The 20,681-nt window shown below is 44.6% G+C and overlaps 1 pseudogene; it reads left to right on the forward strand.

The window, feature by feature from the left end:
- Positions 1 to 282: 282 nt before the first annotated feature.
- On the forward strand, positions 283 to 954 carry LOC103540831 (MICOS complex subunit MIC26 pseudogene; annotated as a pseudogene).
- Positions 955 to 20,681: the final 19,727 nt, after the last annotated feature.

Consider the following 20,681-nt stretch of genomic DNA (forward strand, 5'->3'; position numbering starts at 1 on the left):
AAAAAAAAAAAAAGAACTTGGATATGTGCCTCAAATTAGCTCAAAATCAATCATAGAACTAAACGTAAAATCTAAACTATCATGTCTAAAGGAAATGATAGAAGAAAATCTTTGTGACCTTGGGTTAGGCAAAAACTTAAGTATAACATTGAAAGCATAATACATAAGAAAAAATTGGTAAATTAGACTTCACCAAAATTAAATACTCCTGCTGTTTACAAGATGCTGTTAAAAGAATGAAAAGAGCAGGGCGAGCCTGCCGGAACCACTGCTGCCAGCAGCATGTTCGAGGTAATTTAGAGGTCTCTGGGGCTGGCCAGCCTGGGTCTGCTCACCTTCAAAGTCTATGCATCACTGAAAAAGGACTCACCTCACAAAACTTCCGTGAAGGTTAATGAGTTAACTGTACTCTGCTCCTGAGGGTCAATCTAAATATGTGGCGGAGCCAAGGACCCAACTTGAAGAAAGCATCTCACATCTCCAACATCATTGCAAGCCATATATAAGAAATGTACTCCCAAACGAAGCCCAAGATGCAAAGTTTGGTTCCCTGGGGGTTAGACGGCTACGAGTATCTCCAAAATGCACCTCTTGGATTTTTTCCAAGACTTGATGCTATTGGTTTTGCTGGCATTGTTGGACTCCTTGTGGCTAGAGGTCCAAAAATAAAGCAGCTGGTGTACACACCTGGTTTCATAGGACTGGCTGCCTCTCTTTATTATCCACAATAAGCCATCATATTTGTCCAGGTCAGTGGGGAGAAATTATATGACTGGGGTTTACAAGGATACATAGTCGTAGAAGATTTATGGAAGGAGAACTTCCAAAAGCCAGGAAATGTGAAGAATTCACCCGGAAATAAGTGGAATACGCCATGCTCTGCCCATTTTAATCAGTTATAGGTAAACATTGGAAACTCCATACAGTAAACCAGTATTTCTACAGAAAAATGGCAGAGAAGTCAGTACTGAAAGTAGTAAATCAGCTTGCTCCTCTGGGAAGAATGATACGAGGCATGCTGTGGCAGGCGTCCCACATAAAATAGAGGAAGATGGGCACAGATGTTACATCAGGGCCAGTCTTCCTCAGCAAAAAGAGGAAGATTGGCGGCAGATGTTAGCTCAAGGCTAATCTTCCTCAAAAAGAGGGGCCCGGCCCCATGGCCCACTGGTTAAGTTCACACGCTCTGCTTCAGTGGCCCAGAGTTTCATCAGTTCATCAGTTCAGATCCTGGGCATAGACCTAGTACCGCTCATCAGGCTATACTGGGGTGGCGTCCCACATAGCAGAGCCAGAAGGACCTACAACTAGAATATACAACTATACACTGGGGGGCTTTGGGGAGAAGAAGAAGAAAAAAAATAGAAGATTGGCAACAGATGTTAGCTCAGGTGCCAATCTTTAAAAAAATTCTAAAAATATAAAATAAATAAAATAAAATGGGTTAAAGATTCAAATAGACACTTCACCAAAAAAGATGAGTGGCAAAACAGTACATGAAAAGATGATCAACATCATTAGCCATTAGAGAAATGTAAATTAAAACCACAAGATACCACAACACACCTATTAAAATGGCCAAAATTAAGATTAACCATACTAAGTGTTTAAGAATGGAGAAATTGGAACTCTCATACTCTGCTGGAGGGAATAAAAAATAGTACCACTACTTTGGAAAACAATTTGGCAGTTTCTTAAAAAGTTATTCACCTACGGTGTAATACAGCCATTCCACTCCTGGATATTTACCCAAGAGAAGGGGAAATATATGTCCATACAATGACTTGTCCATGTAATGAATGCCTCCAATAGCTTTTGTAACAGTAAAAAACAAAAAAACCACCACCACCTGGAAACAATCTGAATGTCCAACAGATAAACTGATGAACAAATAAGAAAACGTTAACTCACCTACAGTGACAGGAAATAGATCGTTGGTTAAAGGTTTAGCAAGGAGAGGGGAAGAGGAAGGGAATACAAAGGAACAGGAAGAAACTTTGGGGGATAATATGTTCATTACCTCGATTGAGATAATGGTTTCACAAATGTATACATATGTCAAAACATCAAATTGTACACTTTAAATGTGCGCACTTTGTTTTATGTCAATCGTACCTCAATAACGCTTTTTTTCTTTTAATCTACATTGAGGCACCATTTTATTGCCTATTAGATTTTTAAAAATTTAAGTCCGACAGAACCACACAAATGAGACTGTGCAGAAACAGGTGCTCAGGTAAGAAGGGCAGCCTCTATGGAGAGCCATTTGACAGTAATTATCAAAATGACAAATGCCTCTGCTCTCTGACCGGCAATGCTGCTTCCTATTCTACAGAAGTACTTAAATATGTGTAAAAATATTAGGATAAGATTATTTATCAAAACATTGTTTGCAATAGCAAACTAGTAGAAACAACTTCGACGTCTGTCAATAGGATCCAAGTAAGTTAAAATGAATTATGGTAAATTCATATATCAGAATACAACGTAGCTATATAAAGGGGGAGGAGCTCTTTATGTACTAACAATGGAAAGATATCCGGGGTTTACATTAAAGGACGAGGTGTACATTAAAGGACGAGGTGTAGAACAGTGTGCAATTTGTTACCAGGTGAAGAGAGCAAGGGAGGGGGGGGAGGGGGGGAGAGAATGAGGATAGAAAGGCTAGCAGAGGTGGAGATGGTATTTGTAGCATATACAACTAAATGTTCCTTTTTGCAGTGAGAAGACAGAAAACTGTGAGAAAAAATGGTAAGAGACAGACATTTACAAAAGAGGATATCCAAATGGCTAATAAACATGAAAATGTGCTAAGCCTCATTAGCAATCAGGAAAAATGCAAATTAAAACCACCATGAGATACCATTACAGATCGGCTGAATGGTTAATGTTTCAAAGACCAACAGTACCGAGTGTCGATGTGGATGTGAAATAGACTCTCCCGCACTACTGGCTGGAGTATAAATTGTTACAGCCATTTTGAAAACAACTTGGCAGTGTCTACTGAAGTTGAAAATGTTCATATTCTATGACTCAGAAATTCCACTTCTTGGTTTATAACCAACAGAAGTGTGTGTACATGTACAAAAGTGTTCCCAGCAGGCTTATCTTTCATAGCCCCTGTAAATTCTGCATACCCAATTTCACTGTGTGGGGAGGGAACTTCCCACACCACCAAGCAATTCTCCAACACCAACTGGGTGTCCTACAATTTGATTCTGATGCTATCTCAGGGTAGATAGTATCAGATTCCTCAGGTCAAGGGTGCAATCCCGCAAGACTGCCCTCTACTTCAGATGTCATTCGAAAGCCCAAGTTGTCTGTGCTTCTGATCTATTGGCCATAAGTCAGAGGTTCCCACGACCCTCTCCTGGGGTTTGATTACTCTGCTGGCTCACAGAATTCAGAAAATCTGTTTACTCAGTAGATTACTGGTTTATTACAAAGGATATTAAAGGAGACAAATCAACAGCCAGGTGAAGAGATACACTGGGTAAGGTCCTGAACAAAGAAACTTATGGCCTTGTGAAGTTTGGGGGCTGGCACAGTGACAAGTGGAAGGGTTCTGTTTCCCCAACTTGGAAAGTCTCCAAAGCCCCTCCTTTTGGGTTTTTAATGGAGGCTTCATTACACAGGCTTAATTGATTAAATCATTGGCCATTGAGGACTGACTCAACCTCCAGTCCCTCTTTCCCGCCCTGGAGGTCAGGGGGGTGGGACTGAAAGTTCCAGCCCACTAATCATGTGGTTGACTGCCCTGGCAATCAGCCCCCATCTTTACCATCTTGAGGTGTTTTCTAAAACTGACCTCCTTGACAGAAACCCAGTTGTGGTGGAAAGGGGCGTGTTACAAAGACATGCAGTTCACCTTTATGGCTCTGAAGCAATTTCAGGAACTGAGGACAGGAGGCAAATATTATAACGAAAGATGCTCTCACTGCTCTTATTGCTCAGGAAGTTCAAAGGGTTTGAGGAGCTGTTAACCAGAAACCAAAGACGAAGACCAAATATGTATGGGAAATATGTTTAGTCATTCGGATGACTAAAGTATATTTCTTATAAATTACAATGTTACAGCCCCAGATTGGAAACAAGCTAAATATTCACCAGCAGTAGAACGGATATATCAATTGTAGCACATTTACACAATAAAATTGGTTTCCCAGCAATAAAAATGAACAAACTACAGCTTACACACACCGTGGATGAATCTAACAGATTAAACGTCAAGCAAAGAAGCAATTACAAAACATATGTAACATATGAACCCAGAAACGTGACAAACACCAGCATTCAGAGATGCATATCTAGGTGATAAAATATAAAGGAAATGATGACCACAATACTTTAGTGGTTACATTTGAGGACAGGTTGTGATGGAGAGGAGGACTTATGGGGTGATGCAGTGTTCTATTTCTTGACCTGGATGATGGTTTCAGTGTTCACTTTATACTAACCTGGCAAAACATTATATGTTCTGCTCTTTTCTGTATATGTCATATTTCATTGTAAAACGTTTAAGATATACAGTCAAAAATCCTGCTGCCACCCACCCTTTTCCTCTGCCACCAGTTTCTACACCTTGACATAAAACCACTTTTATTAGTTTCCTATGTATCCTTCCAGAGTTTTTTTTAATGCATATACAAGGACATGTCAGTATATATTCCTACCACCCCCTTTCTTTTACCCAAGATATAAGCAAATTGTTGTTCTCCACCTTAATGTTGGTTGGTTGGGTTTTTTGTTTGTTTTTTCTTTTACTTAGTAGATCTTCGAGATCTTTCCACATAAATATTCTCTGCAGCTGCATCGTTTTCCGTTGTTTCTATGTACTGTGGCTAGTGCTGCATAGAAAGACATTTGAGTTGTTTCTAATCTTTTGCTATTGCAAAGACTACTACAATGAATAATTTTTTTTAAAGACTGACACCTGAGCTAACATCTGTTGCCAATCTTCTTTTTTTCTTCTTCTTTGTCTTCTTCTTCTTCTTCTTCTTCTCTCCAAAGCCCCCCAGTACATAGTTGGATATTCTAGATGTAGGTTATTCTGGTTGTGCTACGTGGGACAGCACTTCGGCGTGGCCTGATGAGCAGTGCTAGGTCCACACCCAGGATCCAAACTGGCAAAACCCCGGGCTGCAGAAGCAGAGCACGCAAACTTAACCACTCAGCCGTGGGGCTGGGCCCTACAATGAATAACTTTGTATGTACATAATTTCATATGAACGCACATAAATATCCGGAGAATAAAACCCCAGAAATTGGATTGCTATAACAAAGAGTGTGTGCATTGTAACTTTGATAGATATTGCCAATATAGAACTAATTTACACTTCTAACAGCCATGGATGAAAATGGCTGTTTCCCCACAGCCTTGCCAACAGTATGTCTTATCAAACTGGGCAATTTGGCAATCTGGTATCTCAGCACGGTGTTAATATACATTCCTTTTGTTACGTGTAAAGTTGAGCCCCACCTTTCCATATATTTAAGAGCCATTTTTATTTCCTTTTCTGTGAAGTGTTTGTTCACATTCTTTGCACATCTTTGAGTTTCAATCTTTTTCTTCATTTTCTAGGAGTTCTTTCCATATTGGAGAGATCAGCCCTTCGCCCTTACTCTATGATAGGAGTTGTAGCTATTTTTCCCCAGGTTGCCATTTGCTTTTTGCCTTTCCTTTTCTTTTCTTTTTTTGGTGAGGAAGATTGTCCCTGAGCTAACATCTGTGCCAATCTTCCTTCCTCTATTTTGTCTGTGGGACACCACCACAGAATGGCTTGATGAGCAGTGTGTAGGTCTGCACCTGAGATCCGAACCCCGGGCCACCAAAGCAGAGCATGCGAACTTAACCACTACGCCACCAGGCCAGCCCCTCCTTTTTTCCTTTTCTTATGGTGTATGTTTTGTTTTGCCAATTGGAGAGATTTTTTTGTTTGTTTTAATGCTGTCAAACTTATATGCCTTCTCTTTTTGGATTCTGACTTTTGAGTCATATTTGGAAAGGTCTTTCCACTCTAAGCATATAAAGGAGTTCTCCCATGTTTTCTTCTAGTACTTTTATAACTTCAGTTGTTATATTTAAATCTTCAATCCATTTGGAATTTATCTTGGTCAACAATGTGAGATGTGGATCCAACTTAATATTCTCCCAGATCAGAACCCATTATTTCCTATTTATTGAATAGTCACTGTTGCCTTCTAGTTTTACTTTGTACTTTAATTTCAATCTCCCAACAGCAGAATTGATTGTCCAGAAAAGATCAAGTTATCCTCCTTCTGTGCCCTCAAAGTACCCAAGATATAAACAGTGTCTCTCTACATCTGCAATGAATCCTGCTCTAAGTGAAATGAAGGAGAACCACGCTGGTTCCCCTGTTAAATATCAGGAGAGGTGCAGCCTGAGCCATAGACCAGCCTCCAAGGTCCTAAGGGTGACCGATAGTACTGTGTTCCTGGCCTCCAGATTAGTCAACTGAGATTGCATCTTCCTTTCACCACAAAGTCCTGATTGTAAAGTGCTACTAAATTCTGTCTAAGACTATGTTAACCAAGAAGCTGGTTTGCAAGTAATACCAAATGGCTCGTTCAGTTTATTCTTGCATTGTATTCCTTCCCCCCACCCCACCCCCACTGAATGACTTTGCCCCCATCAAAATACAATGGCCACATATTTCAGTTAAAAACACGTGTTATTAAACAAGGTCATGATGACATCATGAATACATGTTCCCATTGAATTTCATGGACGAAACCAGAGAACAAACACAGGTATTAGACAGGGTCAGGTGGACAGACTGAAAGGAGCACAGGAAGAACATAAACTGTAAAGAGGCCAGAGGACTAGATGGCCTATTTTCTCCAAAAAGGTATTTTAGTTATTTCCCTCTCTCTCACTGAACCCATAAAATTGACTACCTTCTCTGGAGCAAACACACGCTAACCCCGACTCAGGTGTGAGTGGATCTCGTTTGGAGGAAATCTGAATCAACAAACATTAAAGGGAAGTGATTTTCTTTCAGTGGGGTAGGGTAGTGGAAAGGGCACTGGAAGGAGTCCAAATCACCTGACAAATTACTTAATCCTTCTCCAAACCCTAATTTCCTCATCTGCAATATCACTACCATCTCTTCCACCTACGCCCCCACCCACAATTGGGTTAAGAATTAAATGAGCTAATATGTACAAAAGGGCTTTTCAAAACACACAAAAGTATGATTCAGACGGTCAGGGTGAGGGAAAAAACACAAGCCATAAACTCTAATCCAACATCTTCATTTTACTATATGGAAACTGCCAATCTGGGAGGGTCTGGAGCCCTCAACCAGCGGCAGCACTGGAATTGGAACCCTGACCTATTGATGCCAAGTTCAGTGCTTTTTCCAAACTGCCACATTACAGACCATCAGCAAGCTGACAGTGAGGCTAGAGCATCACTCAGTCCCTGGTGGGGCCTGGGTGTGTCTACACCTGTACCTGCCACCAACAGTGCGCCCTGGGGTGAGACCTTCCGTCTATGTTCTGGTTCCCTTATCACACCTAAAGAGTTGGGCTGGACCAATTTTACATGCCCTTCCAGGAATTATATTTTAAGGTGTTATCTCAATGCAGCTTCACAAACATACACACCCCTCCCCCCCCCTTTTACTTATTGCGCAAACCACAGGCCACAGAGTAGGCATTCTGGTTATATGAATTTTCAACCCCACACTCATCTTCTGGGACTTCTCATTGTCTTAGGGTCAAGTCCAGATTTCTTTCCCTTGACATCCAATTTTATCACTAATTCACCTCAACCCTTTAATCCCCTCTGCTCCTTACAATCTCCAAATGCTCCTGCCACTTTCTCACCTCCGTGCTTTTGTTTACGCGGTTCCTGCATTGCCATCCTTTCCCCATTGTTATTGGGACCCTGCCTATCTTTGGGGTGGGAGGATGTAGGAAGGATCCCAGGTTCTTTCGGCCTACCACATGTGTATGCCATGTCACCAGAGTTTTGATGCTTTTTGAGAACGAGGCACATGTTCTATTCTTCTCAGTGTCCCTCTGGTGCTCAGGGACATGCCTCCATGCACATAGGAAAAAGGTCCCACACTACTAATGCTTTCTGCTTTTGAGTTCATTTTAAAGTTTTTTGTGCAGTTGGGGAAAAAAAGGCCCAGAGAGGTAAAAGGATTGGCCTAATATCACACAGCAGAGCAAGGACCTTTCTAAAATAGCAGAGCTGGAAAGGAAGCCTCCTCTGACTTCCAGCCTACAAGTCTGATCTGTTTTTCCCTCAGTGATGAGTTGAATAATTGAGCATTTAAAATGTGCACATGTATGTTTACTAGGAGTCTATTTCTAACAGTGAAAAAACTCAAGACAACCAAAATAACTGTGACTACATTACAGTAGCTCCATACTATAACAGATCAGGAAGTCATTAAAACATTTCAGTGGAGTCTTTAAAACATGAGTTACAGCATATAAAGAATGAGACAGCATGGAAAATAGCCATGACGTGTTGTCAGTCAACGAAAACAGGTGTAGGGGAATATAAAAGCCACGATTCACCTTTATGAAAAGGAAGCACACACACTCACTCATGCCTGCAGACACTCACAAAAAGCTCAGAAAGACAGACCTAAACTGTGAACAGTACTTCACTGCACTGGAAGAATGACGTGAAAAACTTTAATTTTCTATTGTCTATGCATGTGCAGTATGTGTATGTTAAAATGAACATGCACTATCTTTATGATCAGAAAAAAAACAGTTCATCCATTTTGAAAATATAAAATGTCTAAAAAGATGAGAAAACTTCTCTTCCAGGTCCCCCCTTCACTTGCACGAAGGCAGGCCCTGTGGCCAACACGTCTCCCTCGATTGAAGAGATGACATAAGGAAACGCACAGGGGTGAGTGGCCCAGGATGGGGTCTGTTCCAATCGCTCCACTAAGTGATCTCAAACCTGCCAGCTTCATTGCTCCCCTGGCCTAAGATTCCACCCCCCCCCTCATTAGACCCCTTGCAAGTGCCTCCAATAAAAGCACATTGTTTACTCATGGGAAACTGAGGATGGCAAACAGGAGTGGGCTGAGCAAGGAGATTTCCCTGTGTGGCCCCTGGAGGAGTCTGGCAGGCCTCCCTCCCCATTCTGAAACAGGGCCTTCTGTTCCTCTCCCTCCCAAGGCCTCCTTAGTTATGGCAAAAATAAGGAACTGAGTCAGCATAGATTTGCAGTTTCACCAATTGCAAAACAAAGGGCCAGTCGCTTTCCCTCTAGAGTCTCCTCGCTTCTAAAATGAGACTAACTCTGCCTATCTCCGTATTTCACGTGTTGTTTATAATACATCCATGTCTTGGAATTCTATGTAGATATTAAAAAGACTGGGGACAGATCCTATGCATGCACACGGAAAGAGCACCAAGATGGATGAGTAAGTGAAAAAACACAAGGCACAGAACAGAACACACTGTGTGATCCCATTGGGGTGGGGAGATAAATCGCCTGCTTTTATGTGCTAGATGGTGGATCCATGGACTCCAGAAATCGAGCGGTCTCTGAGAGAGACAGCATGAGTGAGCAAGGAGTCCATCTTCTGTTTGTCCCATTCGGTTCTGAGTTTTTATCTTGTATTTTTTAATACATGATAATTTAAATAAAAAGGGATAATGATATCTACCTCTTGGGTTAGCTGAAAAAACGAAACTTTCGAAGCCATCTATATAAAACACATTTCTGCGAAGTATGATACAATTCACCCGTATCACTTCCATCATTCTAAATAGAACCAAATACCCATGTATTCAACTCTATTCTAATGTTAAATAAGAATCACCCAACTTAAAACTTCCATCTTTAATATTCCCGATGGTTTGAAACACAAGACCAGCAGCCATCTGAGGGCACTGTGTCTGTCCCTCCTTGTCACTGCCCTGAGGCCATGCCACCATCTAACTAGGCTCCTTGCTTCCGGCCTTGTCTCTGGCTGTTCTCCACACAGCAGTTACAGGGAACAACCGAAAATATAAGCCAGATTGTCACCCCTGTGCTCACAACCTTCTAGTGACTCTCAATTCAGCCAAAGCTCAGTTCCTTACACAGCCCTTGAAGGCCCTACATCCGCTGGCCCCACCCTGTCCAGCTCTCAGCCCACTTCAAACTTCTCCCCATGGCTCCAGCCAAGAATCTCTTGCCTGTTCCTGGCACAGTGGCACCCCCTTCCACAGGGCCTCTCTACTCACCTGTGCTCCCATTACCAGAACATTCTTTCCTGGTTATACATCTGATTCACTCCTACAAGTCATTACTCAAATGTTACCTTCTCAGGAGAACCTTCACTCATCACCCACTTTAAAATGACATCCCTCCTCACATACACACACACCCTACCCCACTTTTCTGGTTTATTTACCTCCACAGCATTTATCACCATATATATTTTATTGCCCATCTCTCCCCACTGTAATATTTGCCCCACGATAGTAGGGAGTGTATTGTTCACTGCCATATTCTCAGTCCTTAGAACAGTATGTGGCACATAGAAGGTGCTCGAGACATATTTTTTGACTGAATTCTGGCCACAGGGAGCTGGAATAACGTGTTGAAATAGTTTACTTAACTACCTGCCAAAAGAAAAGAAAACCTTGAGTAGGTAGGTGGGCCATCCATCTGTTGGGGGTGTTATCTAAAATCAAAGGGGTGTGTGTATTTAATGAAAGCAGAAAAAGAACCATCCAGAAGAGATAATAGAATCATTTACCTAAATTGACCAGAGTTTACAGATAGACATGAGTCAGGCACTTGTTAATTGTCATAAAGGGCTTCCAGCTGTTGCCAGTCTTCAGGGTTACTGCCCTCCCCATAGGAGATGGGGAACTTTCTCGCAACACGTGAACACAGAATCAATACTAATATTAATGATAAAGCAGGCAAGGTTAAACACTGACTCTGTGCTCATGATAAATGATTTGTAGATCCTGGAGGTTGGGAGAGACTGGGATAGTTCCTGGGCGGACGGAATCAGATTAGAAGCAACAATTACCTCCCTTCTGATAACTCCACGGGGGTTCTAGCCTAGTGTCAAGGTTGCTGTCAGTTTCGTAATTGCTGTCCGTTTCATAACTCTGCTCACCCAACTCGTGGCTCAGGTATATGGTTGAATTTGTCCTTACCACAAATATGGAGTCCCTGAGATGTGAACGATGGGAGGGACAATAAGAGTCAACCGTGAGTGACTGTCTTTACTGGGATGATGTGGTCAATCACTGCTGGATGGGACCCCCCTAATCGTGTCTGAGTCATGAGAAAACCAGAGGGGCCCAGAACCTGAAGGTGAGAAAGGACCATTAGACACCTCCAAACAACCAAATAGGAGAAGCTACACTTCCTTCAACACAACTGTACGTAGCGCCTGTGGTCAGCCAGGTCGCTGTGGGAACGTTCTCTGTATTGCTTGAGATCTGGTCTTCCATAAGAAGAGGTGGAATCTAACTCTTGCAGGAGAGATATTTCTTTCTGCTCTGTGAGAAGCTCTGCCTTCCCTCACCATCTATCTCCACGTTCCTCGGCAGCGTCTTCCATCTCGTCTCCCTCCGTCTTAGATCTCACTTCCATCTCTCCTAAGTTCCACGGGCTGTCACAGCACATGGGAACTGTGAGTTGGAGGATGTTAGTGGGGGCAGGGAAATTAAAAAAGAAGGAACTGTTCTATGTCTTCTGGATGTTTTTCATTCCTGGAAGCCTGAACAACATTCCGTTACGTATACCCTCATTTATCCTAAAAAGAGGATTTTATTAAAATATACGTAAACTATACTAAGGAAACAAAAATTAGGAATGAGAGATGAGGCTAAGAAACAAAACAGAGAGGCCATAAAATGGAATCAGGAATGCAGCTAATACAAAACGCATACTAGGAAGTCTTATGCCTTTAATAAGGAGGGCTACAAATTCTATTCTAAATTTTCTAGATTAAAAAAACCTTAGTAGCAAAAATCCTAGGGTCTGGTTAAAAAAACGCAATGGTTTGAGAAACACATACCTGACCTGATTCCAACAGGAGAAATTTCTTCTACAGATACAGTGTAATGAACGACATCTCAACAATGTCTTTAGAGTGGACAAAATTGACAATTTCAAAAAACTGCTTCCTAGAAGATGCTTCAAGGAAACCCAAGGGCATCTCTCCACAGAGCCATTTATTGAAAGCAATTCTGGGGACGTCCAGGCCCCGGACATCTGCTAGTCTGGCAGACCCAGTTGCACCCTTGCAGCCCATAGATGGACTTGGTTTAGCTAGGATCGTTTTGTGATTGTCATCACTGGTGTTTTTAAAGTTAATGCCTTTAGGAGGGGCACACACACCCCAATTCTCCACCCTCTATTGTTTTTAATCCAGTTACTTCATATAGATATGTTGCAAAACTGGTCCCTGAAGCCATTGCCGTAGAGACCCCATTCATTCATCTACGCATTCAACGGATATTTTCCAGCAACTTTTGTTGCCTGGTACTCTTCTCTGCAAGCAAACGAAAAACATATGCTGCCCGCCAGAAGCATAAAACCAAGTGGAAAGAAACAGGCAATCGATAATTAAGTAAAAACCTGTTATATCGGATGGATAACTGTTATAGAAAATAATAAAGCAAGGAAGGGAGAGGGAGTAAAATTGTATAAATGAGCCAGGGAAGGCCTATACTGAGGTCACTTTTGAGTAATGACCTGAAAGAAATGAGGAAGCTGTGTGGATATCTGGGGGAATGGCAAGTGCAAAGGTCCTGAGGTAGGGAGGGGCTTGCCTTGTAGGAAAAAATAGTGCACAAAAGCTAATGTGACCAGAGCTGAAAGCAAGGGTGAGCCAAGAAGCCCTAAAAGGAGAGAAGAAATGGTAGAAGGGCAGGGCAGATAACACAGGGCCTGGTAGATCATTGTAGCTACTCCTGAGGAAGCAATTGGAGGGTTTTGGGTGGAGAAACGATATCACCTGACTTAAGTATTAGAAGGACTGCTGACTGCTGGATGCAGTAGGAGATCAGCTAACAGACTATTATAATCCGCCCCCCATTTAGAAAAATGGAGTAATAGTATAGTCTTCAAGAAGTCCCCCCTACGTACGGCTTCTTGCAGCCTTTGCAGTGGTACCCCCAGCCAACAGCAGGCGTGTAGCCAGCTCAGGGAGAGCCACCGGGTTTAACTGGCTGCAGAGCTGAGAGCATGAACTGAAGCGCCAGACCAAGATGTGTCCGTGAGGAGACAATCCCGCCTCCCCTTCGCTGAGGCGAGCTGAGCAAGTCTTCAGAAGTCAGTTTTATTCTGCTCTACGACGCAGGTGACTAACATCGACTGGAGCAGGACTCCAGCAACTGTTGGCTGGAAAATATTCAAGCAGCAGCTACAACACAACTTTCATCTCAGTCATAAAAAAAAAAAAAACGGTGCTCAAGGAATGCTTAACTCTGAGCAAAGTCACTTCCTTGTGGGCCCTCCAAGACAAACGAGCTGCAGGGCAAACTGAAAGGTCCCTGGAAGCAAAGCCTGGCTTCCTGGGATGGTAACAATCAGCTACAACACCATGACCAGCCAGGGGGCCCTGAGCGTGGGGGAGGGGCTTGGAGAACAATAGCCCTTTTTTCTGGTCTGAAAGTGTTTCCAAGCGTCCTAGCTATTAAGGCCCCTGGACAGGGTGTGCCTCCCACAGGTGAGCCAAGCCTCTGCGAGGGCACCCATGTGAAATGGAAGGGAGCCCTGGGCACCCCAACTCTGCAGCTCACCGGGTGGTAACCTCGGGCAATCGAGCCTCCTCTGTGAGCTAGTTTTTCATCTCTAACCTGAGAGTTTTATGAGGACTAAATGAGATTACGAGCGTAAGGACATAGCACCGTGCATCACAGGGGACGCAGTCAGCTCACGCTGGTTCCCTTTGCCTAGCCCCCTTCCCAAGGCTGGCCAAGGCAAGCTCCCCGGCGAGTGCCCCTCCACGGCTCCAGCACTTCCCATAGCCTTTCTGTCTGAATAGCCTTTCCCAGGTGCTGGCGAAGGCAGGCTCAAGCTGCCCTGTCCACGAGGAAGGCCCAAGACTTGAGCAGTTCGTTCCTTAGGAAGGCCGAGCAGATCCCTGTGCAGGTCCTTGGCACATTCCTACTGTGGTCTCTCACACCCTCATGCCCTGCTCTTGCCCAAACACATCCGCAGCCACAGAAAAAGCCCCAAGTGAGTCTCCGTGGCCAAAGGCAGGAGAAGCCCCCCAGAGAGGCCTGGCCTGGCAGCACTCTCAGGAGAACCCAGGCTCCTGGTAACTTGGCACAAATATTTCTCTCTCTACCAAATAAAGATAAGGCAAGGTTGCCCAAGAGGGCTTCATGTTTCAAGATAGACAGAAAAGAGGAAGTTCTCTTTGTGGAAAAGAAGAGTTTTCCTGGGTGTTTAATATGTAAGCAAAGTCCATCTAGGTTGAAAGAATGCTAAGAGAGCTAGGAATTAGGCCACAGCCCCCAGACCTGGAGGACCCAGACACTGCAGCTAGCCATCCTGTGACTCCCCTGCCACCTCCCAGGGTTGTGGAAGCTGCCAAGAGGCTGGGGAGCCAACTGACAGATACAAGAGATAACAGAGGAAAGAGGGGAAATGAGTCATGAGAAAGATGGAGCCCTAGAAGATGTAGAAAGTCATGCTGCTGACATCTGTGGCACCACCTGGGGCCCAGATTTCTCTATCCCAGCTCTTCCTAGGGGGGAGTTCCTTCAGCTTTTCGATTCACAGGCATGTGTCCTCACAGGGAATGCACTTTGCTTGAGACAGTTTGCCTTTAGTCCTTCCACCTCAGGAAGTCATGGTGCCACTGTCCCCCTGCCCTTTCTGGAGTTGTTTCTATCTAAAGTGATGAGGATTATTTTAGGCTGTTAAAAACTGCAGATGAGAAGGAGGCTCTGAGGAGTGGAATTTGCTTGCCCTTTGATGAGAGACATTTGCATTTGTGAAGGAAGTCTCCATCTGTGGGGGTGTCTCCCTCTCTGCACCAGGAGGAAGGGGGGGTGATCTTATCTCTAGGAATTCTTAATGAGGACGGCAAGGACTTAAGTCTTGTTTATTGTGCTTGTCTGGTAACCTCATGTAGCTGACTGCTCCCCCCCACCACCACCATCATCCTCTGGGAAGCATGGGACATCCTGACTTAATCCGGTTTGATTCTCATCTAAAAGTTATAGGATCACCCAATAACCAAGCCCACCTGCACTGATAGCATTTTAACAACTTTTTTTTTTAACATATTCTTTCCTTTGTCTTGTAAAGAGAGAACTCACATAACTATACCTTAAATTTAGCCCTACTCTCAACCCATACAAGCAGCAGTGGCAGCTCCTCCTGCCCTTGGGTCCTGTCCCCATGCTATTCTCTAAATAAAACAGGACTACTGCCAGACCTTGAGAGTCCAAGAAATCTTTCTTTCCACTCCTCAGCTCACCGACCCCACATCATAAAGGACCAGCCCTAGACTGTCTGAGTGCAAGTCCCTCTTCTCTGGCTGGTGCAGGATAAACGCCCTCCCCTGCAACCCCACCCGAGTTCTTGGCCTCGGCTCCTGTTCTCCTGTTCCTCACAGCCCACTGGTCTTCTTGTCACACCTCACTTCCTCAGATATCAGATCACAACGTGATGTGTGAGGGAACTCTGGGGCCTGAGAACTTGGGGTCACCACTGCTGGATTTGGGGGCCTCCAGAGCTTCCTCCCAGACATGCTTGTGTCAGATACACGTCTCCCCTTGGTTAGCATCTCCTCACATTAGGTTGGTTTTTATCAGTTTCAGTCAGACACACTGCACTCGTCGTGACCTCAAACCCAAGTTCAGACTCACCTCCCCTTGGCTCTACAGCACTGACCACATCCCCAGGTGACCCGATCATCCTGCCACTTCAACTGTTATAGACTCAGAATTTCAGAGGCGCAAGGGAACTTAAATTCATCGAATCCTTACGGTGCTTGAATCCTTCCTGACACACTCAGCGGATTGTGTCCTCCTTGATGAGACAAGAATTGCAGCCCCCACAGCCCCAGGGGGACCAACCACCACCTCTGGACAGAAGTGAGTCCTTTCTACCTAGTGCTTCCTCTGAAACACACAGTCAGTCCCCTCTCTCCAGGGGGCGCTCCTTCCAGCGTCAGGTCACTTACCTGCCCCCTTTTGTTCTTTCTTCTCTCCTCCTGGCTAAACATCTGCAATTCCTTTCGTGCCCGCTCAGATGCTTCCGTTTTGAATCCCCTCACTAGCCTAATCGCTCTTCTTTAAATATGCCCTGGGCTCCCACGGCTTCTCTCGCCTTACTGTGCATAAAAATCACCTGTGCTCTCCTAGCCATTCCCTCTCGGGTTCCATAGGTCTGGGTGGGGCCCGGGAGTCTGAGTTTCTAACAAGCTCTAGGTGATGCTGATGCTGCTTTGAGTAGAAAGACTTCCACTCGGGATCACCTGGAGCTTGTTATAAACGTGACTCTTGGGCCCCATCCAGATCTGAATCAGAATCGGAAGGTCAATAACATCCACAGGTGCATAGAATGCCCTTTAAAGTTTGAAAAAATGGAGGTTGGCATCCATGGCTGCATATTAGAGTCATCTGGGAAATTGGAAAACAATCCCATGGCCCAGCAGCAACCCAGACCAATTACATCAGAGGGTGAGATCCAGGCATCAGCAGTTTTAAAGCTCCCCAGCTGATTCCAATATGCAGTCAGGGTTAAGAACTCTGCCTTAGAGCATCTTAAGGTCCAGGCCCTACCTCTGAGACCACTGCCGGAGAACAGTAGGACTTGCTTTGTTACCTTGAACTTCTCCGGTCATGGCCTGAGGTCCCATTTGCTCTGGGCATCCATCCACAATGCTGACTCCTGTTGAGGCAGTAGATGGCCGTGGCTAGGAGCACTGTTTCAGAGTCAGGGAGACCTGGATTTGAGTCCTGATTCCAACAGTTGGCTGCAGGACCTCAGAATATTTACCTAATTTTTCTGTGCTTCATTTCGTCATGCGTAAAGTGGAACCAAGATAGGACCTACCTCCTACAGTCATTGGGTGGGTTGAATCAAATGAGAAAAAGCATATAGAGTTCTTAGCACAGCAGCAGCCCCCCAGAAGTGCTCGATAATGTTAGTTGCTGTTATTAACATTGATGCTAAAACTCCTGGATGTTTTGCATGTGCCGCTGCTAAGCCACGTTAAGTCATTGTATAGGTTGAGGTTTCCCTTTGCAAGCAACTCTTGTTTAACCCATTCTAGCTAATCTAGGCAGAAAAGAAGTGTATTAGAAGACGGTGCCCAAAACTAAGCACAGGAATGGAGCCATCTCCAGCGGTCTCAGCTGGAACTTTCAAGTGCTGCCCTGGGCAGGAGTCAGACCTAACATCTTCCATGAGACACTCGGCTCAGGGTCTCATCTGGCTGAGCTCGGGTCGTTTGCCCCCTTTGTGGGAGGTAAGGAGCCCTGTGAATAATACTCCCAACAGGACCACAAGGACGAAGCTGGTTCTCCACAGAAACCAGAGGCTGTCACCTAAAAGGAGATGGAGGCTGGCCAGGCAAAAAGAGATGGCCACCTCAGCCCAGTTATTTTTTGAACCCAAAGGCAGGACCATGTATTTATTCTCATGACATTTTTTTTTTAAAGATTTTATGTTTTTCCTTTTTCTCCCCAAAGCCCCCCGGTACATAGTTGTATATTCTTCGTTGTGGGTCCTTCTAGTTGTGGCATGTGGGACGCCACCTCAGTGTGGCTTGATGAGCAGTGCCATGTCCGCGCCCAGGATTCGAACCAACGAAACACTGGGCCGCCTGCAGCGGAGCTTGCAAACTTAACCACTCGGCCACGGGGCCGGCCCCTCTTATCACATTTTTTAATGGAAGTTGTTATTTCCTCTTTGAGTGTTTTTTAAATGACAGCTTTATTGAGATATAATGCACATATCAATAAAACTCACCCTTTTAAAGTGTACAATTCAATGGGTTTTGATATATTTACAGAGTATCACCACCATCTAATTCCAGAACATTTTCATCACCTCAAGAAGAAATTCCAGGGGCTGGCCAGTGATGCAGTGGTTAAGTTCACACATTCCACTTCAGCAGCCCGGGGTTCCCTGGTTCGGATCCCAGGTACGGATGTGGCACTGCTTGGCACGCCATGCTGTGGTAGGCATCCCACATATAAAGTAGAGGAAGATGGGCACAGATGTTAGCTCAGGACCAGGCTTCCTCAGCAAAAAGAGGAGGATTGATGGCAGACGTGAGCTCAGGGCTAATCTTCCTCACAAAAAAAAAAAAAAGAAAAAGAAATTCCATTCCCTGGGCCAGCCCCATGGCCAAGGGGTTAAGTTCGTGCACTCTGCTTTGGTGGCCCAGGGTTTCGCCAGTTCGGATCCTGTGTGCAGACATGGCACCGCTCATCAAGCCATGCTGAGGTGGCGTCCCACATGCCACAACTAGGAGGACCCACAACTAAAAATATACAACGATGTACTGGGGGGGCTTTGGGGAGAAAAGGGAGAAATAAAATCTTTAAAAAAAAAAAAAGGAAAAAAATTCCATTCCCATTAGCAGTCACTCCTCATTCTTTCTCCTCTGTAGCCCCTGGCAACCATCTATCTACTTTCTGTCTCTATGGATTTGCCTATTCTGGGCATTTCATTTAAGTGGAATCATAGTATTTATCCTTTTGTGTATCAAAATTTCATTCCTTTGGGGCCGGCCCGGTGGCGCAGCGGTTAAGTTCGCACGTTCCGCTTCTCGGCGGCCCGGGGTTCGCTGGTTCGGATCCCGGGTGCGGACATGGCACTGCTTGGCAGCCATGCTGTGGTAGGCGTCCCACGTATAAACTAGAGGAAGATGGGCACGGATGTTAGCTCAGAGCCAGGCTTCCTCAGCAAAAAGAGGAGGACTGGCAGTAGTTAGCTGAGGGCTAATCTTCCTCCAAAAAAAAAAAAAAATTTCATTCCTTTTACGGCCAAATAACCATATTTTGTTTATCCATTCATCAGTTGATGGACACTTGGGTTGTTTCCACTTTTCGCTATTACAAATAATGCTGCTATGAGTATTCTTATACGGATATTTGTGTGAATACATGTTTTCTGTTCTCTTGAGTATGTATCTAGAAGCAGAACTGCTGTGCTGTGTCACATGGTAACTCCACGTAAAACCTTTGAGAAACTGCCAGACTGTTTTCTGTAGCAGCTGCACCATTTTATGTTCCCACGAGCAGTGTGTAAGAGTTCCAAATTTCTTCACATCCTCATCAACACTTGTTATTGTCTGTCTTTTTTATTTTAGCTACATTAGTGGGGTTGAAACATTTCATGATGGTTTTTGCTTCGCATTTCTCTGATGACTAATGATGTTAAGCATCTTTTCATGTACTTATTTCCTATTAGATTTTATTCTGTTAAATTCAACCCATCATCTCAACTGATCACACATTCGGACCCTGCCCCTATCTTTGCAATTCTTTCAATTCATGGTCAACTGCAAATATCACGGGACTGCCCTTTATAGCCTGTTCTCAAAAAAAAAAAAAAATTTGAACATCTTGGGACAAGTCACAAGACCCTACAGTATGCCACAAGGAATCTCTTAGGTTGGTCCTGAACCTTGTTTAGCCATCTCTGAGTGAGAGTGAATTCTTCTCTCCATAGCTCTAACCCTAACCAGCTCTCTGCTCAGGGCATAGGGCTCTCTCATCACCATCCAGCCTGGGGTTGCCTCTCTGTCCTTCTGCACTTTGAGCAGGTACTCCTTCAGCCACCTGGGACTCTTGTTCCCCATATTTGTCAGCTTAACCCCCAAACTATAAAGTCTCCAGACCATATCCGTGGAGAGGAAACCATGTCTGGTTTCTCAAGAAGTACTCAACACCTCTCCTTCTGTTTGGCCGGCTTGTTCCTTCCTAGGTTTGTCCTCTCCCACCTAGCCATGATGCTCGGGGAGATGAGAAGACCCTTCCCGATGCCAGGCTGGCATTTGTTCCTTAAGCGACCGGGGCTTCCAGATATGCAGACTCTCTAGCCTGCTGCCACGTGGCCACAGTCCAACTGAGCAGCCAGAAAAGAGGCTCACCAACTGGGCTGGATTTGTCTCCCATTTTCAGTTCCTTCATCCAGAGCAGGTATTTTCAAGATGCGGCCCATGGACTGCCTGAGTGAGATTCCCCCGGGGGGTGGTTAAAACTCCAGAACCACTGAGGCAGAATCTCTGTGGGGTGGATCCTGAAAAACCTACATTTGGAACAAGCTCCTCAAAGATTCTTACATACACTAAAGTTTGAAAATCAGACATCTAGAGGAATTATTATTAATTTATTGCTAATCCACATACATGTTTGTCCAAGGACGCACATCCCGCAATGAGCAGAGTGAGGACTCGAACACAGGCCCTCCAGCTCCTTGCCCGGGCTCCTTCCCCTGTGGATCAGATCCTCACTTTCGTCTGTGGAAGCTTCAGGGCTAAAGCCTGATGCACAGTCACCTGCCTGACACCAGAGAGCCCTGTCACCTCCCTGGAAGGTGAGGGCTCCCTGGAGCTCACTCCATCTCTTTAGTTCTCTCTCCCTGTCCCTTTCAAGACATAGGTTCCCAACCAGGAATCCTGGAATGTATACTAAACAGCTGTAGGATAAATATCCACGTAACACAGATATCAGCTACTTTATGCCAACTT

The sequence above is a fragment of the Equus przewalskii genome, chromosome 1 (assembly GCF_037783145.1).
Source record: "Equus przewalskii isolate Varuska chromosome 1, EquPr2, whole genome shotgun sequence".
Classification (NCBI taxonomy): domain Eukaryota; kingdom Metazoa; phylum Chordata; class Mammalia; order Perissodactyla; family Equidae; genus Equus; species Equus przewalskii.